We start from the raw sequence: 25,831 nt of genomic DNA, 5'->3' as shown, positions 1-25,831 counted from the left end.
GGATTGTCTTAACCCTCTAATGCATGGACATGTTTAAAATAATGAAAATAAATAAAACACCGTAAATTTATGTTGATTGAGGGTAATTTATTGCGAATTTAACAAAAATTAAAAAATTCACTTGGCGGTTTGGAAGAAAAAAATGAAGCCATATATGGCCTTATATGCGTTTAGAGTTATTTTTGGGAAAAAAGTTTATTGGGTGTGGAAACTTGTAAAACAGTTCCTTTTGTCGTTGTAGCACAAGAATACGTTGCACTTTTCGCAAAAAGTGTATGAGCGAAAAGAGCAATCATTTTGACAAAGTTGTCGGTTTTTCATCCATTTCGGGAAATGGCCTATTCCGTCCGTCCGCACAGAACTCAAGAGGAAATCCTGTCACTTTCTTCTTTTACTGCTGGTAGGTATATTTTCTCTACTTGCCGATGGAGAGTTTGAGGGTGTGGATATAGGTCGTCCTCGTTTTTTCAATTTACCAACTTTGCAAAGATGTTCAGCTATTGCAAGCTTGAAGTCAAACAATGGCATATATTCTTTCGACTTTCGACGCCACAAAATCCAAGCATTGACAACGCACATATCAATCATATGAAACAAAATCTTTTTATACCATTTTATTGCCCTCAGTTGTATTCTATAAAGGCCTAGTAAAGAATCCAGTAAATCAACGCCACCCATATAATAATTATATACATCAACTGCCCTAGGAGAATTGATTTCAATATACTTCTTCTCTTTTTTACAGTACCGTTTTTTCGTTGACATAGGGTGACATCCGACATAGGTTGAAAGAATATTTACCACTTTGTTGTCAAACCAAGTGACGAGACCAAGTTCAACTCCATCAATATCTGCTACTTTTTCAACCATACTTCCACGGCCTAACTTTTTCATTTCTTTTTCGGTTGGCATCTTACAATTTGTTACACGATTTAACCTTACTGTGCCTAAAGGTAATATACCATTTTTTATTAGATACACCTGAAGCTTCGGACTGTTAAACCAATTATCAAAAAATAGTTGATCGTTTTTTCCTTTTGGTATTTTAGCTGCTAGTCTCGTTACAACATTTCCACTTACTCCTATATTTGGTGCTCCTTCCGGGAATGTATCGCTTTGAGCTCCGGCAAATATATCAAAATCGTAACTGAAACCTGAAACTCCGCTCAAGACAAAATTTTTGAATCCCCATTTGTGGGGTTTAGCTGGATTATACTGTTTGAGGTGATGGCGGCACTTTGTGGGAATTATTTGTTCATCAACCACTAAATGTTCTTCTTTGGGTACAAGCAACAATCGAGCACAAATTTTGTCTAACAATGGTCGAATCTTAAAGAGCTTATCAAACCCGAGTTCACCAGGTGATCTTATATTTTCATTATTATTGAAGTGTAAAAATCATTTGATGTTTTCCCATCTGTTACATGTCATTGCGTTACGTACAAATTCTTGGCCAATGAATGTGTTCCAATAATGTCTGGATGATGGTAGTTTTATCAAAGACATGTATATTGTTATGCCTGAAATAATTTTTATAAGTAATTTTTTAACTTTTTTACTTGATCTCGTTCCGAGTAATATTGACAGGTTTATTTATATCCATTTGTAATGCAATTAAATTCGATTGTTCTACAATAAAGTTCATCAAATCGTCATTGAAAATAAAATTAAACATATCAGCTGTTTTTGAATCTCCTTGAAATGGAAAATTTTCACTGGAATAAGGAGGAAAACAAATTTCTTTCCAAATTGGAGGTCTAGGCTTTTTAGCAGATTTTGCATTTGATGTAGAAGGCTTGTTATAGTCATCTGAGTCATCGGTATCATCAGTCTCTGGTACATAAATATGCTCCTGTTCTGGCGGTTTACTTATAAGGTCATCATCACTTTGATCACCTCTATTAACTTCATAAACATACTTTAAGTTACCATAAAATGATCGTACATGCATTTCTAGGAAATTCCATTGCGATTTATCAAAAAACAAAACAGAAATATGTATACACACATGTTAGTTCATTATTTACCTTAGTGCATGAAACGCCATATATGGCTTCGTCAGTTTTTACAAAAAATCAAACACAAGATGCTTACTTTTCATATAAATTATATTTTTATTCAAAAAATAACTTCACTTTCTATACAAATATATTATATATTTTTTGCTTTAGTCTTGCTTTTATTTTTTATGCAATAGTGCACATAAATCACTTCAAAATTTGCTTTTGTTCTCACACTTGAAGCACTCAAAAAAAGATAACGGAAAAGGTAGCTAAAACACTTGTTGACAATAATTAGTTTTGCGTATGAGAAGAAAACAAAGCATAGAATGTGATAATTATTATTCTCTTTTGATTAAGTCCCGTTTTTATAAAAATACAACACAATGAAAGGTAAAAGCCATATTTGGCGTTATATGCGGTAGAGGGTTAAAAATATAAATGTCATGAATGGTTCTACAAAAATATAATAAAGATTACCAAATCAATTTGAACTTTCGTTGACTCTTTTATACTCTCAAAAGCTCTTACTCCAGACACTATATGGATAACCGGGTGTGGCTACAGGATCAGAGGTTGAGGTTGATTTCGTCGGGCAATTGACATCAAATTTCAGTCGTGTGTGCTATATTCTCTACACATCATTTGTTCATTCTAAAGTAGAATGTGATTTGCTGTTGTTGGCGAATTCTGCTGACGTGACAATCCTTGGCTGGATATAAATCCGGATCGTTTCGGTTACGTAGTACCGACTGTCGATGGAACTGTAAAATAGACGTCTTTCACCTTGTTCCCCTCTCATGCCTGTTACATAGCTCGAATTGAGTTGAACGTATCCAATAAATTTTGCATTGGCTTTGCTTTACGTTCCCTTCGTTCTCATGACCTCAGACCCTCATACTATTCCAAACGCCTGCATATCAATTTGAAATCTTTGCAGCCTCGGCAATATATTTTGTTTTGAACTTTCGTGTTTGAATAACAGGTGTTGTGGATTGCCTCTCTCTATTGGGATCGGCTTTGCTTCTTCTGAACAATCTCTTATTCTGTTTGCTAATTTTTTCTACGGATTCAAATTATTATTATGTTATTTGTTAAAACATCTGTATTAGTCAATATGACAACGTGTTTTTGTAGACTAATTGTAACTTCATTAAATAAATAAATATTTTCTTAGTTGAATAACCATTGGGCATATAAGAGGAAAAGTTACCTATGCATTTGCTTATAAACCAGACGAGATTGTTCAGACTGTATCTTCTTCTTCCTAATTGGCGCGATAACCGCTTACGCGATTTTGGCCGAGATTAACAAAGCGCGCCAGTCGTTTCTTTCTCGTGCTAACCGGCGCCAATTGCACACACCAAGTGAAGCCAAGTCCTTCTCCATCTGATCTTTCCAACGCAGAGGAGGCCTTCCTCTTCCTCTGCTACCACCAGCTGGTACCGCATCGAATACTTTCAAAGCCGGAGCGTTTGTATCCATTTGGACGACATGACCCAGCCAACGATGGCGCTAGATCTTTATTCGCTGCGCTATGTCTATGTCGTCGTAAAGCTCATACAGCTCATCGTTCCATCGCCCTTCTTATGGATTGGGCAGAGCACACTTAAATTCCAATCGGCAGGCATGCTTTCATCCGACCATATTCTGCATAGGAGCTGATGCATGCACCTTACCAGCTCCTCGCCGCCATGTTTGAATAGCTCAGCCGGCAGTCCGTCGGCGCCCGCGGCTTTGTTGTTCTTTAGCCGTGATATTGCTATTCTCACCTCGTCATGGTCGGGTAACGGAACGACAATTCCGTCGTCAACGATTGGGGTATCGGGATCTTCACATTCTCTATGACATGCGCAGTTGCCACCGTTTAACAGGTTCGAGAAGTGTTCCCTCCATAATTTAAGATTGCTCTGTACGTCAGTCACCAGATCGCCGTCTTTGTTCTTACAATAGAACGCCCCGGTCTTAAAACCTTCTGTAAGCCGCCGAACTTTCTGGTAAAATTTTCGGGCGTTGTTCCTATTGGCCAGCATCTCAAGCTCCTCGCACTCACGTATTTCGGCCTCTCGTTTCTTCTGTCGGATAATACGTCTCTCTTCCTTTTTCAGCTCTCTGTAGCGATCCCACATGGCTCGCATTGCGCCCGATCGCAGCGTGGCTCTATAGGCGGCATCCTTTCTTTCTGCGGCAGCATGACATTCCTCGTCGTACCAATTGTTTTTTCGGGCTCGCCGGAATCCGATTCCTTCTTCGGCGGCGGTACGTAGGGAACGAGAAATGTTGCTCCATTGCTCGCGCATGCTGGTTTGTTGGGCAGTGCTCTGCGAGAGCAGGAGTGAGAGTCGAGTATCGAATCTTCTGGCTGTCTGTTGTGATTGCAGCTTTTCGATGTCGAACATTCTTTGCGTAGGTAGATGCACGTTTTTTGCTGCACAGAGGCGGGTGCGCAGCTTGGCTGCAACAAGGTAATGATCCGAGTCGATGTTGGGTCCTCGGATCGTGCGTACATCTAATACACTAGAAGCGTGTCTTCCATCTATCACAACATGATTGATCTTGTTTCGCGTTTTTCGATCAGGAGACAGCCAGTAGCTTGGTGTATCTTTTTATGCTGGAATCTGGTGCTGCAGAATACCATGTTTCGGGCCCCGGCGAAGTCGATCAGCCTCTGTCCGTTACCGGATGTTTCGTTGTGCAGGCGGAATTTTCCGACTGTGGGACCAAAAATTCCCTCCTTGCCCACCCTGGCGTTGAAGTCGCCAAGCACGATTTTTATGTCGTGGCGGGGGCAGCGCTCATAGGAACGTTACAAGGGCTCATAGACGGAATCTTTGGTCGCATCGTCCTTCTCTTCCGTCGGGGCGTGGGCGCAAATTAGCGAGATGTTAAAGAATCGCGCTTTGATGCGGATTATTGCGAGACGCTCGTCCACCGGAGTGAACGACAGTACTTGGCGACGAAGTCTCTCTCCCACAACAAATCCGACACCGAATTTGCACTCCTTTACATAGCAGCTGTAGTAGACGTCGCAAGGTCCTATGGTTTTCTTACCTTGCCCCGTCCATCGCATCTCTTGGATGGCAGTGATGTCAGCCTTTACTCTCACGAGGACATCAACCAGCCGGGCAGAGGCACCTTCCCCATTAAGGGACCGGACATTCCAGGTGCATGTCATCAAATCATATTCCCTATTTCGTTTGCAGGGGTCGTCATCAGTAAAGACAGTTCTCATCCGAGGCTTTGCAATTCTTTTCATTGGGGGGGATTTTTAAGTGGCGGGTCCCAAACCCAGCGCACAACCAGCTATCCTGGAATGCTTCGCCTTCTCACGTTAGCTCACTCCCGAACGGTTGTTCGGAAGCTACCCAGAGGATACGTGGGCTAATCCCGGCCGTTGTGAGCTGCTTGAACCATATGGAGAAGAATCGTCCTGGCCACTCCCAAGTGAATGGCGATCAGTAACTTTCCCCACTTGCGTGGACTTCTACACATGGAACCATCCTCCGTTCAGACTGTATAACTTACTAAAATTTTGATGACTATCACTGTTTTCTATGGCCTCAACAGCTGCAGAGTAGTTGTTCTTTAACGAGAAGAGCAACGCTGGCACGAGTCATTGAGCTCAAATAAAACACGTGGAGTCTCAGCACTGAGTAGATAGTTAAATAAAGGCAAAATAAAAATCAATAACTACACAATCACTCCAATAAAGACTCTTAACACCCAGAAGCAATAATTTTCCGAAACTGAGCTATTAACTTTTCATAGAATTAAAATCACAACCGCATAGCACTAAATTAGGTGTTAGCTTATACTTTTTGTAATAAATAGGGCCAAAAAAGTTGGTATTTCAACTACACACAAAAGAAATGATGCTCTACAGTAGCCGCGGATGCTCTTAACAGACCGACCGGTAATGCCTGTTCCATTATGAGTTAAAGTCGTAAAAATAGATATTATAGCAGATTATTGTAGTTCAACTCAAGTTTTTCGACACAAAAGGTATAAGAACGCTGCGTTCATTGTGTATTCTAGTTACTGCGCGTTTCCTGTGGCAGCATGAATGAAAAGACTTAAGTTTGGAATTTTAAGTCAGCACTGAATGTATTACTGATATAATGAAAACTAGCATTAAATAAAAAGTCAGCAAACAATTTAAAAATCTTTCAGACTCATTTTCTTTCTTTGTTAAAAAAGATTATTTCTACACCTAGAAGAAAAAGTGAGCCGCCGAAATTCCAATGGAATTACGTGCGCAAATGCATACCTGGATGACCACCGCTCAACACCACTAGTTATTAACACGAATTTGGCGGATGCACTAAACAAAAACAGGAAAATCGTAAATCAAAATAAATAAATTCACAGATTAACGCAACTTTTAACGGTTTGCGGCAGCTGGCAGCAACAGTAGCGACATCAGCACCAGCTGGACGCAATAATGCACTGCCAGTTGTTGTTTGCCGCCGTTGGTGCAAATAAATATACACTTCCAAGCACACATGCACCCATACATACATCCACATCCATGTGCGTGTAGCTGCCACCGCCAACAATAAAATAAGTAACACGGCAGTGCTGGTGGCGAATATTGTACATATAAAAATTCCGAAAGCAGCAGTGCGCCTGTTGGCTTTCATTACTCAAAACCACTCCGTGGTGGACGCACCGAAAGCGTGCTGGCGTTGTACGCTGCGTCGGTTTCGGTCAACAGCACAGAAATTCCGCAAATTCCAAAGTAATTTGCAGTCTGTGACGGAGGAAGACCAGTTGCTAGTCGCCATGCAGCGCAAATTATGCCGTCAAGGTGAAAAGGCAAAGCTGGACATGATTTTGAGTGAAAAAAACTTATAAAAAATTGGTAAATTAGATATTTATGTATGTATGTGTTCTGCCTAATAATAAACCAAAAGGTTGCGTTGATGAACTTGAATAGCTATAAAAAGGAAATTGCCAATGGTGTGCAAGTATTTATGACTGGTTGTAATTTGAAAAGGCTTAATCAGTGAAAGGGTAATCAGTATAGGAACAAGGTAACCCGACAGCGTTTTAAGCAAGTATCAATCACGTTTTTCATTTGCTTGTTCTTAGAGATAAGCAAAACGAGTTAATTAGGTGACCAACGCAGACCTATAATATTTTATATGCCTATTTATGAATGCAGAGGAGCATAAATATTTATGTGGTTTTTATTTCTTCATCAACGAGGCATATGAAATTTCACACCCTTCATATGAGGCTGCAGCATGTTTTTGTTTTTTGAACAACAAACTTCAGCCATAAATGTTGACACGAACTTCGACTGCCAGTAAATTCTAATTAGTTATGCGCTGATAATCAAACTTTTTCGTTTCTATTATGCACACACACACATACACACGTATGATATATACCGATACAAGCAAATATTGGTGGATAAAGGCTTCGCCACGGCTGAAACTCAAATTCTTCCACAAAAACTGTTGAGAGTGGGCGAATCAGGTGCTTGTGGAACGATATTAACATTATTTTTGTTCAAATATTCGCGAACAAGACGTGATGTGTGAGCTGGTGCATTATCGTGATGCAAGAACCATGACTTGTTGTCCCACAATTTCTTCCTTTTAAGACGAATGTTCTCGCGCAAACGCTTTAAAACGTCTAAATAATATTCAGCGTTAACCGATTTTGCGATTTGTGCGATTTTCAAGCACAATTTCCTTTACTTTTCCGATGTTTTCGTCGTTTACTGATGTTGCTGGACGACGTTCATGAGGCAAGTTTTCAACCGATGTACGGCCCTCTTTGAACGATTTGTACCACTGGAAAACACAAGCACGCGATAGAGCAGAGTCCCCAAAGGTTGCCTGCAACATTTTTAAGGCGTCTGAAGCCGAAATTTTGTTCGAATAACAAAATTTCAAACAAATTCTTTGTTCAACTTGAATTTCCATCGTTAAATTCGAAGAACACACTCGAGCTTGACTTGTTTACAGTAGCACAGAAAACAAACTATGTGACATATCACGCTGAAATTTGCCATCTAAGCTTATAACAGTCCTATCAAAAAACAAAAAATTTATTTTTGCCATATGTCATCCGCGGACCGTTTTATTGATAACGTCTCGTTCATATTTGAGCAGAAGGTATGCAAAATTTTGTATCGGTTTATAACTGTTTATTTTAGCATTTTCGGCTTCAAGTGTACATATGTATCAGAGCGATAAGTTATTATCAAATGCATAGTATTTTTATTGAAAAGTAATCAATCCTTTTCACATAAAATGTTAAAAAATATATGTTAATTAAAGCTTGGAACTGTAATAATTTATCTCTAATTTTTCATTTTTTTTATATATTTTAAATAAAAAGCCAGCTTAAATTTATAATATTTTTAGGTTAAAAAGCTTTCATTCCCGTCCTTTAGTTCAATATTTCATTTAAATAATTTTGAGCAATGAACTTTTGGTCTACGGCAGGCCTATATTCTTGAAAATGTTTACACGAAAATCTCGGCCTTTTAATTTAAACAATTTACTCAAAGTATTGGTTATTTAGAGGTATTATAGTCTAAGAGCTGGCTACATGAAAGTGCCCGCATCAGGTACATGGCTAATTTATTTGTAAAATAATAGTATTAGTGTAGACGAATATAAAAATGAATGTCTGCCATTGCAAAACTGGGGCGCAAAGGGGGGATACGCAGTGAAAGGGGTGAATTTTGGGTGGAAAAAAATTCATAAGGTGCAGGGATTCTATGTACGGGAAAAGTTTGGTTATATTTGAGAAAGTGTAAAAAAATTGGCAGACATTTTGCGAGGGGCTAACTCGCCGCCAGACTGCGCTGAAGATTGCAAAAATTATTAATATAAATTAATTAAAAAAAAATCATAAGGTACATGAATTCCAATTATTATATTTTAAAGTTTAAACATTCCAAAAGCCATTTACAAAATGGCAGACAAAAAAGTGAGGGCTAAGGCCGCGGCAGACGACGTTAAAAAGTGCGCTACACATCAACATTTTTAGTCACATTCTTGATATTTAAGTGCAGAAGAATTATTATCGATATTTATGGAGTGTTTCGAGCGTAAAGTGAAAAAGGCAAATCGATTTAAACAATTTACTCAAAGTATTGGTTATTTAGAATTATTACCCTTACAAACAAATAAATAAAAAAAGTATATTTAAACTAGTTGTCACAATAACAGCGAATATAATCAGGTGTATAATTAGGTGTTTTTGTAGTTTATTGTATTTATGTGCCTGTACAGAGAGATTGGCATAAAAAAATGTATGGTTTTACTAACACTGAAATACTGTAAAACTCGTAAAACCCCTAAAGCTTACACAAACGCACATACAAACAGGCAGACCAATTTCATGTATATGCGCGTATGTACTATGTGTATATATACACCAAAATAGGCAAGCATGCGTATAATTTAATATTTTTTCTAAAATATGCGACCAGAAACTGGCGGCCGTTGGACGATAAACGACAGCCAGCGAAAAATGTTAATGAGACACCTCGTTGTGATCTAAAAATACAAAATGAATAAGCCAAAGAGAATAGAACGAGAAATAGAAAGAACCCAAATTTTTAAAAAACTTAAAAGATTTGTAAAAGAAATTAACATTTCATTTATATGCAAAAATCGCGTCATGCACAAATGAACGACCCGGCTGTGTGGCAAGAGTGCCATACATTTTTTCCCACAGAGTAGCCTGTCTGACTTGTGTAAATATTAATTTGTATATCATTAAAACGGCAAAAGCAGCAGCTAACAAATGAAAACACCTCATAAATAATGGTGAAAATTTGTTAAGCAAACAACCGAAGCGACAAAGTGAAAATTCTAGCTTACCAACAGACCATCGCGCGTACACACCGCTCTTTCAGGGAGCCAGTTAATGTTTATGCATTTAAAATAAATTAAATTAAATTAAAGCGCATTAGTGGCAATTATTGCCGCACGCCAACGCTGCTCACAGCAAGGGCGGAAGAAGTCGGCACCAAAGGGAAGAAGTTTTTCCATAATATTTTTGAAACCTTCATTAGCTGCTTTTCTAATGAGTAAATTGCATTACTACAGAACACTGAGTGGGTGGAATAGCCAGACCGACAATAGAAACGATTCACTGAACATCCGGGCGGTCATCAAAAGACACGTGCACACATACGAGCACAAGTCTGCCATTAACTTACATATATACGCGTACTAACATCTGCTTAAAATGTTTTTCTGACAGCTTGTTGAAACTTATCTGTGACTTCATCTTTATTATTTTTATGGTAAGTCTTTTGCCACAACCACGGCTGCCACTTGATTGGTAGCTGCGCAGCTACATAGTTGGCGAGTCATGAGTTTCAGTTTGTGCAACGTTAAAGGGAACGGGCATACTACATAGACGTTGTTGTATGCTTACAATATTTGCACATATTTTTGTAACATATCATACATGCATACATACATACATATGCATACACGTCTTTGCCTTCGCACGAATTTGGGCTTGCAGCTGCGACGATTCATTCATCGGTTTTTGGCATATCGTAAGGCAAGAACTTTCTCTTCAAACGGCACGTGTGCGCAGTTAAAGTTCCTATACGAGTGCGGCAGTATATGTGAGCCGATACAACGATATTTAATTTTAATAAACTGCAGATTCATTTTGTTGCAATTAATTATCCAACACTCTGCAGACTGGCCAAAGTGCTGAACCTTCCATAAATAATTTGGCATAGCAAGCCTTGTGGCGCATTTACACATTAAATGCAACATCTCTGTGGTTGCATGTGAAACTTATCGAATGTTTTTCATCCTCTTATTGAAATTTTTGTTTTTACTCTTGATTATCTTAAATTTGCTTATCGCGTCTGTCAATTGTTTGATGTTTGTGCACTACTGTGTCATGCTGGCAATAAATGGAAGTGTGCTGCAGCTTGTGATATGATGATAGTAAATAGTTTGCGTAAAGAAACTTTTTTATGGAAAGTCCGAAAATTGAACAGGAGGTAATGGTAAATATTGTGATTTTTTTTTCAAATATGTGTAAAGCATTTTCTAGCACCAAAAACTCAAAATTTGCAGTTAAAATATGACCAAACGTAGGTAACTGTGACTCTCTTAAATTACATTAAAATGGACCATCAATTCATTCAAAATTCTTTAATCATGCCAAGTACGCCAAACTTTAAAGAAATGAGTGCATGATTGCTCTGAAGGTACATTACTAGGGTCTAAGAAAGTATTAACTAAAGATCTCAATCAGATCATAATATACTCAAGTATAGGCAGTCAATGTACATCATTTGTGGTGCTGAATGTCTAATTGTAAAGTATTTCGCTTAATAGTTAGGTTACTCTCTTGGTGGAATAGGCAAGAAAGCCGCTTTAGGACTCATGGAGAAGTAAAAAATAATTCCGTCTGCCCGTATTCGTCTATAATTCTGATGGGATAGGCGATCGTCGCTATTCGTCGCCTATCATTTCTCGCTATTTTCATTCTCATTCCCTCCACCGCCTACGTTGAAAAGATCGATATCAGCTTTTTTACGCAGGTTAATTAATTTTTCATGATATATATATTTTTAATATATTTCATTCGGTACTCACTTTACTCGTTGTTTTGAACTATTTAACTAAAAATAAAATTAAATACTAATTCCAATTTAAAAATGTAATGGCAACCCTATTCGGAAAAATTCTAGATTACATTACTTTTAAAAATCTATAGTTTTAGATACATATTACAATGTTTTCATATCATCTTTAGTTAATATCTATTTTTACATAAGTGGCAACTGTATGCAAAAATGTGTCTGTATGAAAGCCTTTTCAAACACTTATCGTTGCAAACAATAATTGAATTGGAATACCTTTTTTTTTGCTATGTCGAAAACTGTGTCTTTTATGGCAGCCAGACTTTCATTTAAGACTGTTGCAGATATCAAAATAAGTTTTAACCCGACCAAAACACAATTCTGTCCACATATGAGAGAAATGGGATAGAGCTTTGCGTAACATACAAATTTATAATCAAACATTGACCTTCAAACGTCAAATAAACTATAGACTAAATTTACCTCCTTTTTAACTGGAATAAATTCACCCAAGAAAAATAATTAATCCTTGCGGGCATCACATGAATAAACAAAGTCAAGCAAAAAACTAAGGTTTGTGTTTTACAAAATGTTTAAAGGTCTTGTGAATTTATGCACTGGTTGCTGGTTAATAAGCAAGTCTGCTTGCTAATGCGCAACAAGTTGACTAATTAGCCTGCAATTGTAACAAAACTCTCAGCTACAGTAGTACGGAAAATCAAAAATTAAATCAACTCGAAATAAATCAATGCGCAGCCACCGGCAAAATTGGTAAAACACAGCGGGCAGGTTGGCAGTTGTCAGCTGGCAGGCGAGATCTCGGTGTCACTGAATGGCAGTTTGTCCATTTGCCCGTTGGCTGATTAGTTTCACAAACGAGGCAAAAAGTGGCGACCGCTTGTCAGAGCGCTCGTGCTCAGAAAAAATGTACATTGATTTTTCGTTTTACATTTTTTGTTTCCAGTTTTTGTTGTATTTATTTATTTATTTTTATTTTTTTTCTTTCGGTCTGGCATTACCCGCTCCCTTTCTTCATTTTATATTTATTAGATTTCCATTGCAAATCTGTTGGTATTTTAGGCAAAGTAAAAGACACAAACTTGTTAAGCTGCGGAGCTGTGGCAGGCGAAATAAACAAATTTATGCAACAAGCGCGCAAACCAAGTGAGACGTTGAGCAGCAATAGAAGAGGTAAACAAACAAAAAAAAAAATATATAAATAAAAAATGCGGCAAGGCTGGCTACATTTAATAAGCGGCAGCAGGGTTTTTTACATCTTTTGCTCATTGCTTACAAAATGCGGTCACGTTTTTGTTTTTACTTACCATTTTCGCTTACAGAGTTTCGTTAGCGCATTGTTGTTGTGGTTGTTGTTAGTGTTAGCATAACAAAAACCATAACAAAATCAAAACGTGAATATTTTATTTTGCATTCGACTTTGCTCTTGCAGCATTTTCATCATTTCCATCTTGTTTAGTTCGCTTTTTAGCATTTTCTTGTTGATGCCACAGTTTGTTGCAAGCGCACACTTCAACATCAATGCCAAATAGCTGGCGTTACACTCACTAAGCAACCAGGCTGTCAACTAAGCGACTAACTAGGCGAGTGAATGAGTGGCTGGATGTCTGACTCGTTGACTGGTTGACTTGTTGACTGCATGGCTACTTGATCCACCGGTTAATCGGCGGTTTTGTTGGCGCGATACGTTGGTTTTCCGTCTTATTCCGCTAGGTTTATTGGCTGCATACATAAGTAATGAAATTGACAACTAAAACTGAGGAAACACAAACGACGAAATGTCTCAGCAACAAAAAAGTGTGACAATCAATGCAAGAAAAGCGATCGATGAGTATCGGTGAGGTGTTTGTTGTTGGTTGAGTTCGTTGAATGCAAACTCAAGTGTTCGTTGCTGCTGTTGCTTGTTAGATAAATATATTTATCACTGGCATTAAAGCATAATAAAGGGTTGCCAAAGTTTGATAGCCTTAAAATGGTTTTTGCATTTCAAACCATTTATTTCAGTTACTTTTGCATAGATTTGTTTTCTATTGACTTTTTTTTTTTGTTTTGGGAAAATAAATATTTCTCTGAAAGCTCGTTTATAGTTTGCTGAATTTATTAAATACTAGCTTTAACCCGCGGCCCCGCTCGCGTAAGAGTAGTTTTGAGGTATTTAGGATATGTATATAAAAGAGTTACAAACAATAATTTCATAGAAAATATTTTTTTATTAATAATCATAATATTACAATATCCGGCATCCGTTGCTATGCCTCGTTGAATCAAATCAAAAGAAACAATCAGAAAAAATATCAAGCAAAATTATTTTTATTAATTTTCTATCTCAAACCGTTTTTGAACTTTGCATTTGGGTCATAGTTGAACAACTTGTGCGGATTATGAAGTCTAGAGTGCGTTATAAATAGTGGGAAATAGAAAAAAATTAGGATTTTTTAGATTAAATTTAAGCAAATATTCGATTATTAGTGACGAATGAGAGTGGTGGCGCGGCCTGGGGGCTATGGGAAGGGAGTTTCATCATAAAAACATGCCTATAACCTTCATTGGGTGAAAATATGAATGTATAAAATTTTTTACGTCATTTGGTGTTGTCGTTTCGTAGTGATGCGCGGACAACGTACAGACCTTTTCTTCACCTTCACCTTTATAGTATAGATTTTAAAAGTCTATGACTTTTTTAAAGTTCTGTAAAAATACAATCAGCGTACTTTTTACTTCCAAAGGGAGTACAACAAGCACGGAAAATAACACTTAGACTGCTACCTTATTTCCAGCTTTCATTTTTTTGAATATTAGCTAGAAGTTCATATTTCGACGCATTTTCCATTTATACCTTTTGCACTCTCGCTTAAGAGCTCAATCCGGCCCTTAACATACAGTGCACAGAGACTTATTGCTAAGTTTTGAGAATTCTTTTTTTTTTTCTTTGCCTTTAATAATTTTTCTATGAAAATATGGTTCATTCTCTTTCAAAAATCATTTAAATCAAGCTTGGAACTTATACTTTTTTCCATTCATATTCCCTCAAAGGACGAGTGGGCTGGGTGCAACATTTGGAAACAGATACTTCATATACTGCAAGTGAGGTAAATATCAACTACGATAGCCATGCGGCAATTAAGGTTTTGGGCTCCATGTTTGTGCGTTCGAAATTAGTCGGGGAATGTCTCACTTCTCCCTCGACTGCATCCGAATACTTCGATATTAAGCTAATTTGTGTCCCTGGTACCAGTGTCATAGATGGAAACTGCTGGACTGATGAGCTGGCTAGGCAGAGAACCCTCGAGAACCTGTTGTTTGCTCCAGGAGATGGGGCTCGCATCAATTCAGTGAGCGCTGGATAATGAGCGCTGGACAGACGTGCAAAGTCGTAAGATCCTTCTGCCCACGGGTAGATCGGGGGCGCTCGTTGAAACCTCTGAGGCTAACAAAGCCTCAGCTCTCAAGTTAGATGGGTGTCCTAACCGAACATTGTCCGTTAGGGGTCCAGGCGTTGAGATTTTGGACTTCCTCAAGTCCTTTCTGCAGAAACTGTTTGGAGGGCAAGGTAGAATCATCTTAAGCACCTTCTCTCTATCTGCCCTGTTCTCGTCAAACTAAGATTCAGATCCGGACTCTCACTTTTCTGATACACTTGCGGGTAGAAGGTTTAAACAATACGCAACTGGTGAATTTTATCAGTGAAGTGGCTAACGTAATCAGTCTCCGTTTGGTCATCATCCACCTTCTTCCCTCTTTTCGGATTTTGTTTTTTGTCCCTCTGATTTTTCTCTGTATGGTATCATCATTAATGAATTTGTTTCTTCTTCCAAGTGGGCCTTCGTTTGGACAGCCATTTATACTAACCAAACGTAGCCAAAAAATTTAAGAAAAATTTGCTTTGATTTTTGAGAGTTTTTGATAATTTCTGTTAGCTGCCGAAATTCGTTAATATAATAATATAAAATTAATTCTAATTAAAACTTTTGAAATTTCGATGAGAATTTGTTTAATTTTTTTTTAAGTGAAAGTAAATTTCTCCTCTCCTCTTAGCTGAAAAGGCTAAAAGAGACTGATGAAAATACAACTATATCTATCTATCGTTGATAATTAGTCAAGCTGAGTAAGCCAAAATTGATACCAAAATTATTTCTTAAATGTATATTTAGATATAAGATAAGCAAAGCAAGTTCTCTTCCATAGGGGCAAAGTTTCAAATCCTGAAGTATTCTAAGAAGACTTTCTCTCACCCAGAGGATGAGGTGGTGGTAATAAATATTTCTACTAATGGAATCTGGCTGGAAGAAGGTTTTTCAGGGGCCTGAGAATGTACTTAAATATATACATACAAATTCAATTGTTAGTTTTGTCCATCAACAAATCAAGTAAATCAATCACCAATAAAAAATCGTTTTCGTGCTTCTTATTCCCCACAGCATTTTGTTAGTCACGGTATAAGAAATCGATTTCTGCTTAAAAATTATTACAACAATAACACCAGAAAACAATTTCTCCAATTCAACTATTGCTTGTGGAATTCATTGAAACTGTAGTTTACAGCATAAATTTTTGACCACGACCTCGTGCAGTAGCACAGAAACAAAAGTAGCGAGAATGGCGCAACAAAAATACTGAATATTCACATCGATAGACGTGAGGGCGAGTGCCGTGTTGTTCCGCTTCCAATAATTGTTGCCAAATATTTGCAAAGTTGCTTATCTGTGCAATTTGTCTTAACCCTCCTGCTGATGTACCTTTTGCTTTCCATTCCAGTTTTTCATTTGCGTTTTTTCGACCTTTTTGCTGATGTCATATTTTAGTTGTACACTTCCACACACTAATAAATTCACAAACTTCCTGCAAATATATTAAACATTGTTTTTTGTTGTTGTATGCTTTTAATGCGCCATGTTTATGCGATGCTTAATTGCTTCACGAACTTTGAGGGCAGGAGAAAGTGTTTAATACCAACAGACATACTTAAGAGAAACGCACAAACATATTTACTTGCATGCATAGGCGCACATACAGGTCCACATTTATGTTTGAGCAGTTCTGTTGTGAGCCAATTTGTTTCTTGGCCACTTTTTATGTATTTTTTTTTTTCATTATCTCCTCCCGTTGCAACTCCTACTCCAATTTCATCTTCGGTTTCAGCAACAATTTCTGCTTCAGAATAATTTTTTTTCTTTTCTTTCTTTTACTGCGTTTTTTCGTTTTGGGGTCGGCGGGTTGATTTGTTGCCCAGCAGCCACACATACGCATAGCATCGAATTCCAAAGTGAATCACTAGCACGCGATCATGCAAATGTACGGATGTGGGTATATACACAGGTACATGCGCGTTTGTGTGCGTGCAGGCAAGTAAAATGCGCGTAGAATTGAGGCAAGGCGCCGAAAATTAGGTCACGCTGTCATTTGGGGAATGCCTTTGTGGACTCTTGCTATGTAAGCTTATGCAGTTGTATGCAGTCATATGTTAGCCATGTGATTTTGCTTTTTTATTGTTGTACATTTTTAATTTATAGACATAAACTGCTTTGATTGTTGGCCAGCAACTGTGACATTTGAATAATCATTCAACGATACTTCAAAGAGGCAATCGGCCAAAGTCGGCTGAGCGTCTACAATACAGTTCAAAAGTCAAGCAGTTGAACAAAGTTAGCAACGAGCAACGTTCGGCACAGATAGCAAGCAGTGAAAAGCGTGTAGAGCTCAGAGTGCACGCATTTGTTGTTATTGGCTGTAGGCCAAGATTATGCCTTCAACTTAAATGTTGGCAGGCGGCAGCTGACAGCTGTAAGATATGTGACATATGTACAGTTATTTGGTTATGGCACGCGATAAGGCTACCGCCACCAAAACGGCTTTTTGGAATTCCTTTCATTGCCTATCGAAGCTGTCAATTGTCGATTTCCCTTAGCAGCTTAACGCATTCTTCACTGATTACTGCAAAAGAGCGAGCAAAAAGCTAATGAATTTCGAAATAATCAAGCAGGCACCGCTTTCGGCTGAAAAATTAATCTGGCCAAATTGTGGGGGCTCTCAGTTACCACCCTTCAATGCAAGCTACGCTGTAAATACGCACAGCGGCACATTGTAGTGATTATTGACATTTGACACTTGAATTATTGGCTGTATTTAGCTTGCATTCGATTTCCATTATCTCAGCTCACTTTGTGTTTTTCTAGATTGCACAAGACATGAAGGTTAAGAGTTGGCCCGCTGTTGAGCACCTAAAATATCACTACTTAAATGCCAGATTTATGTATAATATCCAGTGTGTTTGTATGTGTTTGTGAATTTATATTTGTGGATATGTGGGATTGCTTCAAAACGAAAACTAGGTGTGCGCTAAGTGCTCAAGTCTTTGGCTATGCTCAATTGCCATCCTGCAGTATAATAGATCTGAGAAAATATCTAAATGTGAGTAAGTGTGCATTATATATATAAGTATATCATTGATTTATTTACATTTCTCACTTAATTCGTGAAGTTGCGCTGAAGACAAGTATAAACATTCAATTGTTGGCAAGTGATCTCATGGCAAGGTCGAGCAGTTGCGTTGTCGGCTATCACGAAGAGTACCTACTATTGAGGTATCAATTAAATAAATTTATCGCTTCAATTTCAATTGTTTTTTTTTTTTTTTTGTGATACGAAAAGTAACAAAACAAAAATGTTTTATAGAGCAGCGCAAATGGGGGCCCTATGTTTATATGAGAAATATTCGATGGACCGAGTTGCGAAAACTATTATGAAAACGCAAATTCAAATTATATTTAAACTTATTTCTAATAACCGTGACCACTTGGTAAACAATGCCAAGCATTCCAGTGCATTTCTCTCATTGAAGACGTTTCTCGTTTCTAGTTGCTGATGGTATTTGGCCAGAAGATTCTACAGATGATGCGGATTCATTTCTCGACGAAAGATTGTAGCTTCTATGTGATAGTGTTAGATACCAGTCATATTTCATTTAGAGCACCGGGAAATTCGTGAACTCGCCTATACTGTATGCATTCGTCCAAACGCCAGCCTTACTTTGTTTAGCCTGCAGTTTAGGCTGTTCTTGGAAATGCAGCAAGTTCTACTTGAATTCCATCTTTCTTTAGTTTCATGAATTCCACCTTTATAAGTATCATACGACATACCAATGCATCAATTTCTAGAAAAAATCTGTACTGTCATATCTTGTATTGCAGTTTTATTTCCCTCTCTAAGTGAGATGGGCACTACTCTATTTAGTTCAATAGAAGTTTATTTCAGTTCAATAACAGTTCAGCTTGTACTATTCGAAAGCTTTCAAACTGATGATTTCTTATCTGTCTGGTTTATTTACCATTCACCAGTCATTTTTTATATGTACGCCTTGGATGTAACAGAGAAAAAATCAGCAGTATCGAACGCATGGACACAAAATGGTTGTATGCCACCAGATCTGAAATTGGACTTTCCCAATCTCTGTCACTCACTCACTCAGAGCCGGTTGATCTCAGAAGCTGTTCACGTAGTGGCGATTTCTTAATTTTTAACTGAATGGGGTGGAACTGGAACGGCCCTTGTCCGGCATTGGAACACAGAGAAGGCATGTACATCGATCCAACGATTCTCTCCATGCCCGTTGACTCAATGTCATCAAGAGTCGTACTTGAAAAGAGATACAGTGTAGTGCTACCAGAGGCTCAGTTGTGGGGAGACTCAGAAAATGAGCCCGGCAAACACTGTTTTCGCATTTTTACGGATGGCTCCAGGACCGAGCATGGCTCCGGCTCTGGGGTCTACGTGGAATCCAGCGGGACAAAACTGCACTTTGCTCTTGGAATGCATGCATCTGTGTTTGAAGCGGAGGTGTATGCAGTTCAAGAAGCGATGAACTTTGTTGTGGAAAAACGATGGAGAGGCAGATCTATTTGTGTCTGCAGCGACAGCCAAGCAGCGCTTATGGCCTTAGACAGCCCTCAAACCACATCAAGGGTAGTGAAGTCCTGTAAATCCAGGCTGAACTATGTCGGTAGACATAATAGCCTGATGCTAACATGGGTCCCGGGACACGTGGGTATTGCGGGTAACGAGACCTCTGACTCCTTAGCTAAGATGGGCTCTGAAGCCAACTTCTTTGGCCCAGAGCCCGCTTTGCCACTCCCCTCTGCGGCCATCACGGCTACGGTTAGCAAATGGGTAACTCCTACCCACAAGCGAGCTTGGCAGGCTGAGAGAGGCTGCAGATGGCCAAAACTGATGTTACCTGTCATGTCCGATCGACTGTCGCAAACCCTTCTGTCATTAAGCAGAGGGGAGTGCAGACGGCTGGTTGGACTGATGACGGGCCACTTTCTGTGGGCAAAGCACATGGAAAGGTTGGGCATCTCAGACAGTGTACTCTGCCCAGCTTGTGAAAAGGAGGATGAGACGACGGACCACTTCCTGTGTGTCTGCCCCGCCTTCGCCCGAATCAGGTTTGAGGTCTTTGGCACTGATGTGTTAAGAAGCGACCATCTTGGCTCCTTGGCACCACAAGATCTACTCAGATTTCTTCGGAGATCGGGTAGATTTAAAGAAAATTAAAAGGGAATTCAAGTGTAGTACAATGGACTCAATTAATGTCTGAGTGCTGCACTTGCTAGTTGTCCCGACAAAAAAAAAAAAAAAAAAAAAAAACAGAATGGGGTGAGTTATCAGCTACATGAATAGTCAACGCCTTCTTCTGTCTGAGATCACCCTTTATTGTTTGCGTTTACAATTTTGAGTGGCTAGAGAACCTCGTGCGCCTATACCTCTGATATATTATACAAATGGCTGGGTATTAAAATCCTGTTTCGGTTTAATGGTTTTCCAATTGTCATACAATATTTTCATAACCTTACCTAAGAAACAGAGTACGTCAAGCACACGCCTTATACTACATAGAAGCGAAAAACAACAGCAACACAAAACCAAATTAAAAACCAAAATAACACCAGACAACATTTTATTAGCCACTTTTAAAGCTAATAGCGACGCGGCGCAAAATAAGTGGTGTTCCACATTCAATTGCGGGTGACGCGGGAGCAAACATTTGAGAAGCTTAGACACATTTTTATTTCTGACCCGCAAGCGCAAGTGAACTGCCTAAGCTCCTCCAGCTGTACCTAATGTGATTTTCAGCAAAATGCCATGACTTGCCTATTTATTTGACCAAATTATTTGTAATTTGCGACTTATGAAAAAATAATCAAATTAATGGACATATGAAACTCCAAAATACTCGCAAATAGGCTGCGTTGCATGACCTGGCGAGGCGCAATTTTATGGCAAAAATACAAGTAACTGTCATAAAAAATACAACACAATAAAATAAAACCGAGTCACTTTACACATGTGGGCCAAAGAATGTCAGTACATATCCAGTGGATATGTCTGTAAAATGTGTGTCCTTTGTTTTGATTGGAAAATATTTATGTTTATTTTAAACGATTTTTGTTCGCTTTTAAATAAGTCCCTGCTATTGTAATAACTTTTATTTCCAGCCAACACGTGTGCCCGCTTTTTCATGCCACATACAATTCATATGGTGACACTTCGCGTTGGTTTGGATTTTCTTACAATTCAAGAAATATTTTAACAACATTTTTTTATTAATTGAAAGGTCCACCGTCATGCTGAAATGACATGGCGGCTTAATGTCTCACCATCGCCATCGCCGAGCCAGCAAATCCCCCTCACAATTACTTACAATTACTTTTGTTCGCCTGCTTTGATTTTGCACAGCTGGTAGTGTTGTTGTTGATGTTATTGTTGCTGTTGTTATTTACATTTAAACTTATGAGTGTTGAATGGTCGTAATTTGCAAGTAATTTTCGTGCTCAAGTCATTTGATTTGCGGTTTTTGGTCTCATATATTGAGTATTTACATGAATTTGAATATGTGCATAGCTACATACATACATACATATGTACTTGTTGCGCAAAAGTGCGACAGTTAACTTTTTATTTGAGTTTTTTTTAGATATTTTTTTATATAATTTTTTTTATATTGTAGTTAAGTCGTCAAGTGTTTGTATTGTTCAAATGAAATCAAAATTTATTACACATTTCAGTCGTGATGCAATCATTTTTGTTTGTTGTGGTATACATACATACATACATATTTATGTATGTATATAATATTTTGCTCGATTTTATAAAGGGAACGAGAGGATTTACAACAGTATAATAAAATTGATTGATGTTAGGAGGTTGATTTTTTCGTAAGACATATTTCAAGTTACAAAACTATTGTTGGTATATATTTCCGAAAGCCTCATTATTGAAAAAATTATTAAAAGTTATTTCCAAAAATCCAGTTTAATTAAAAATATTTTTGAGATTTCAGATAGTTTAGGTAAAAAGATGTAGGTACATATTTTAAACTCTTTTAAATCTACAAATTTTTTCAATCATTACGTCAGTGTTGATGCATATACTGGAAGTTGAGATGGAACCGGAAACCTTCTTGGTAACATGTCTGACACCACGGACAAGCGTACACGACTACACTATTTGATTAAGATATTATTATTATTAAATTAATATGTGTTAACGGCATATTTTAAAAAATATATGCGACAATTTTGAAGCTTCTCCAACGGCAATAGATACCGCCAAACTTATATATAACACAAATCAACTAAAGAAAACTAAACAAACAATTGCTGCTAGTCATCTCAATCAGAAGACACATAAGCAGGTTACTAACGCACACAACCTATGATGAAAAAACTCCCAGATGCAGAGAAATATATTCAAAAACGGCTAAAAGGAAACACTCATACAGATCTTGCATAAAATATATAGTCTGATTGTAAAAATGTTCTATTCTCTTTTGTTTATTAATGCCATTAATGCTTTGTTTATTTTTTAAATGATCTTGTGGACAATGGCCCTTCAATATCACTCCTTCTGGAAATTTTTTCTTATCAATCAAATTACTTATTTTCTATTGACAGGTGCAATATTTTATAGAAGCAATTAAAAAAACAGAAACAAAAAAGAGAAAAATTATGTTATTTTTGTGGTTGGGTATTTTGCACTACCATTAAATTTCCATATCACTATTTTTTTAGTGATAGTTAAAATAACTATTTTTCAGTGTTTTAACTATCCACTTATTGCATTCATTATTTAATATACCCTCGTATATTTAAACCATTAAATTTTTTCTTTACTTTTATACTAATTTTGAGCAATTTTTCTTCAGTAATTACAAGAGAAGTTCATTCTTACAATCTTTAAAATGGTCTCCATTATTCTGAATATGTTGAAGTATGCCCCTTTTGATGATACTCGATGCTGCCACCCTAGTGCATCACCGCACATTAAAACAAAAAAGGCACAACAAAAAAACACTCGAACGGAAGTCAATTTGCAGTCATAAACGTTGTTCGATCATAACAAAAGATTTCAGGCACGAACTCGTTTTTGATTCCCCAATGCCTCTTTTACAACTAAATTCCAAAGATGCTGTACCATTTCTACAACACTTGACATCCGCAGAAAAAACAACAAGTACTGCAACAGCGCCAAATTGAAAACGGAAATGCCGTTTTTGTGTTGCAATTCATGTACAAACTGCTGGCCTCCAAAGGATTCACTACAGAGGAAGCGTGGTGTTTTTTTGCCCTATGTGCATATTCTTTAATAGTATGCACATAAGCATAAGGGTGTATGCTTGTTCGCATGCGAAAAGTTGGTTGCATGTGCAAAATACTTTTGTGCTAAGTTCTTGTAATTTATTTAATCAAAGTGTAAGCGTCATAAGGTAAATATCATATAATAAATGGGCTCATGACTAGATGGTTGGTCAGCTCGCAGACAGAGGAAGTTCAAAACCGGTCTGCAACACTTTTTTTCTTTTCAATGGCGCTTTTAATTTTACCTATCTCTGCGGTCTGACTACTATTTTTAGTGAATCTATCTTCATCTCAATCTCTGTATTTCACCTAAATATCAAATCCATATGCCAATACGCCGAACTGATTGCTTTCAAAAGCTACAATATTTTTTTTAATTCCATGTGCGCTATTATTTTATGTAATGTTTTATTTTATTTGTGTTGTTTATTTTATTTGGTTAGGTTGTATAATGTTATGCAGTGTTATGTTTCATTATGTTATGTTATGCTATGCTATGTTGTATTTGATTGATCCAAAAATGGAGTACTATTTAAATCCACGTCAGCCAAAGCAATTCGAGCAAAACTCTCTAAGAGCGTATTACAAGTGAGCTGATTCTTTCTTTGGAGGACACTATTTAAAATATGGTTAATTTAGTGCGATGGATAACTCTAAGTTCTAATGAGACAACAGTTGGCGTCACAGCAGCGTCGCAATTATAAGTGTCGGGTGCGCTCCCACATAGAGTGAAATATGGTAGAAGTTATATTTTATGCATAAGTTTGCTTATTTAAAGGTAAGGCACAATAGAAATCATGGAATTCATATGTATGCTTGCATATGCATATAATTTTATCAATTGAGTAATTCTTATTACCTAAATTGTTTTCATATACTCTTAAAACTCCATACAACTTTAAATAAATTTTCTACCTCAGTTATGTCAATGACAGCGCAAAAATGTGACCTTAGCTCTCCCAAAAAATTTAGATTTATCTTTATTTGCAAATTAAGCAATCGCAAAGCTGTGTTTTAACGTAAAGTGTCATCAAATTGAACCTTTGTTATTTAATTTGGGTTGAGCATTTTACAACAAATCGTGGTGCACACCCGCAACAAAAATAAAGCCAAGGTGAAAATTCGGATGGTGGCACAAAAGTATAGCCGTTTTGGCCCGTGGTCACAGTTTTTCTAATTAAGCTGCTAAGCGGTAGCCTAATTTTTTGTTAAGTTTCATTTTGTAATTCGCTACAATTTTGACTAATTGCCTGCGCCGTATAAAGGCACTGTGGTCGTTGTTAATTATAAGTCAAACCAAATTAAGCAGTCAACTTTCAGATGAAGCAATTTCGGTAGCGCAAATAATCGACATGAAGATCAATTAAACAGGCAGGCACAACAAATGAAATACAATTTTAAGTGGCAATAAAACTTTGAAAGTCATAAAAATCTAAAACCCGTCAATTAAAATGATGGATATTTACATACACACTATATCGATTTCCATACCTATACATAATTACTTATAGTCTTTTATTTCTTTTAAAGCTTACAGCCTTAAACTATCAACCAGCGGTACAGAATTGGTCAGCTTGCCATCATTGGCTGATAATGCAAACAGTCACAATAAGTGTTACCTCCAGCTATTGGTGAGACTGATATTTGTATGAGCTACGGGGGATGGCTTTCCGTGCTCAACAGCATTGAATTGAATATTCAGTTAGATCTCAATGCTGGATGCTGTGGGCCGGCCTAACCTAAATTCTTGCAATCAGAAAATTGTGCCATTCGAAAGTTTGCTTTGCACAAAGCCGCAAAAGTAAAGCGTATCGAACTCGTATGTAAATAATTCTATTCAAAGTGAGCTTTTTAACGTACAACAGCAGTAGAATTTCAGACGGTCACTTGTTATTCTTTGTTCTTTTTGTGTTGCTTTTGTTTTATTTGCGCACCGAAGAAAGTCACATTCGAAAGTGAACATTTGTTCGAATCTGATAGATATTTACTATCTATTGTCTTTCAAACAAATTTGATTTGAAGTATACAGATTTTGTAGTACTATGGTTGAGACACTGTTGAAGTAGAAAGTGTCTTCAAATTTCGATAAGCGTAAAAATTTGGCTCCAAAATGTTTATCATAGTACATTTTTAAATACAAAAAACAAGAAACCGAATTTTTTTGTCTCATTAAAAATTTAAGTAGATTTAGTCGATCTGGTTGTAGCAATGTCAGATTTGAAGTGAATTTAAACTTGCAAGGATTTGGATATTCAATATTCGATTCTTATACGAATTGTGGTATCATCAATTAATTTCCCCTAACTTACAAAAAGTAGAAGCAGAATTAAATTTAGTTCCACACGAATATTACTCAAAAATTAACAAAATTGCCCCAACTGTAGAAAGGAAAACCGTCGAGCAATTTCAGAAAAATTATTACATCTACTAAAATGTATTTTGGTGTGGTTTCTAGACTGGTAGAAAATTAGCCCGTTTTTCTTCGAAGATGAAAACGAAATAGCTGTTACTGTCAATGGAAACAGCTGATTGAAGATTTTTTGTGGCCTGAGCTTGACAGAATATGTAGACATAGACGATCTTTATTTTCAGCA

At 37.4% G+C, this 25,831-nt stretch overlaps 1 protein-coding gene across 2 annotated transcripts in view; it reads right to left on the bottom strand.

Moving 5' to 3' along the window:
- Positions 1 to 25,831, bottom strand: part of LOC128860697 (ankyrin repeat and BTB/POZ domain-containing protein 2) — a 160,852-nt gene that overhangs the window by 100,533 nt on the left and 34,488 nt on the right. The window lies entirely within an intron of this gene.

Source organism: Anastrepha ludens, chromosome 4 (genome assembly GCF_028408465.1).
Source record: "Anastrepha ludens isolate Willacy chromosome 4, idAnaLude1.1, whole genome shotgun sequence".
NCBI lineage: Eukaryota > Metazoa > Arthropoda > Insecta > Diptera > Tephritidae > Anastrepha > Anastrepha ludens.
The sequence above is the reverse complement of the archived record's forward strand: the minus strand, read 5'-3'. Positions and strand labels throughout refer to the sequence as shown.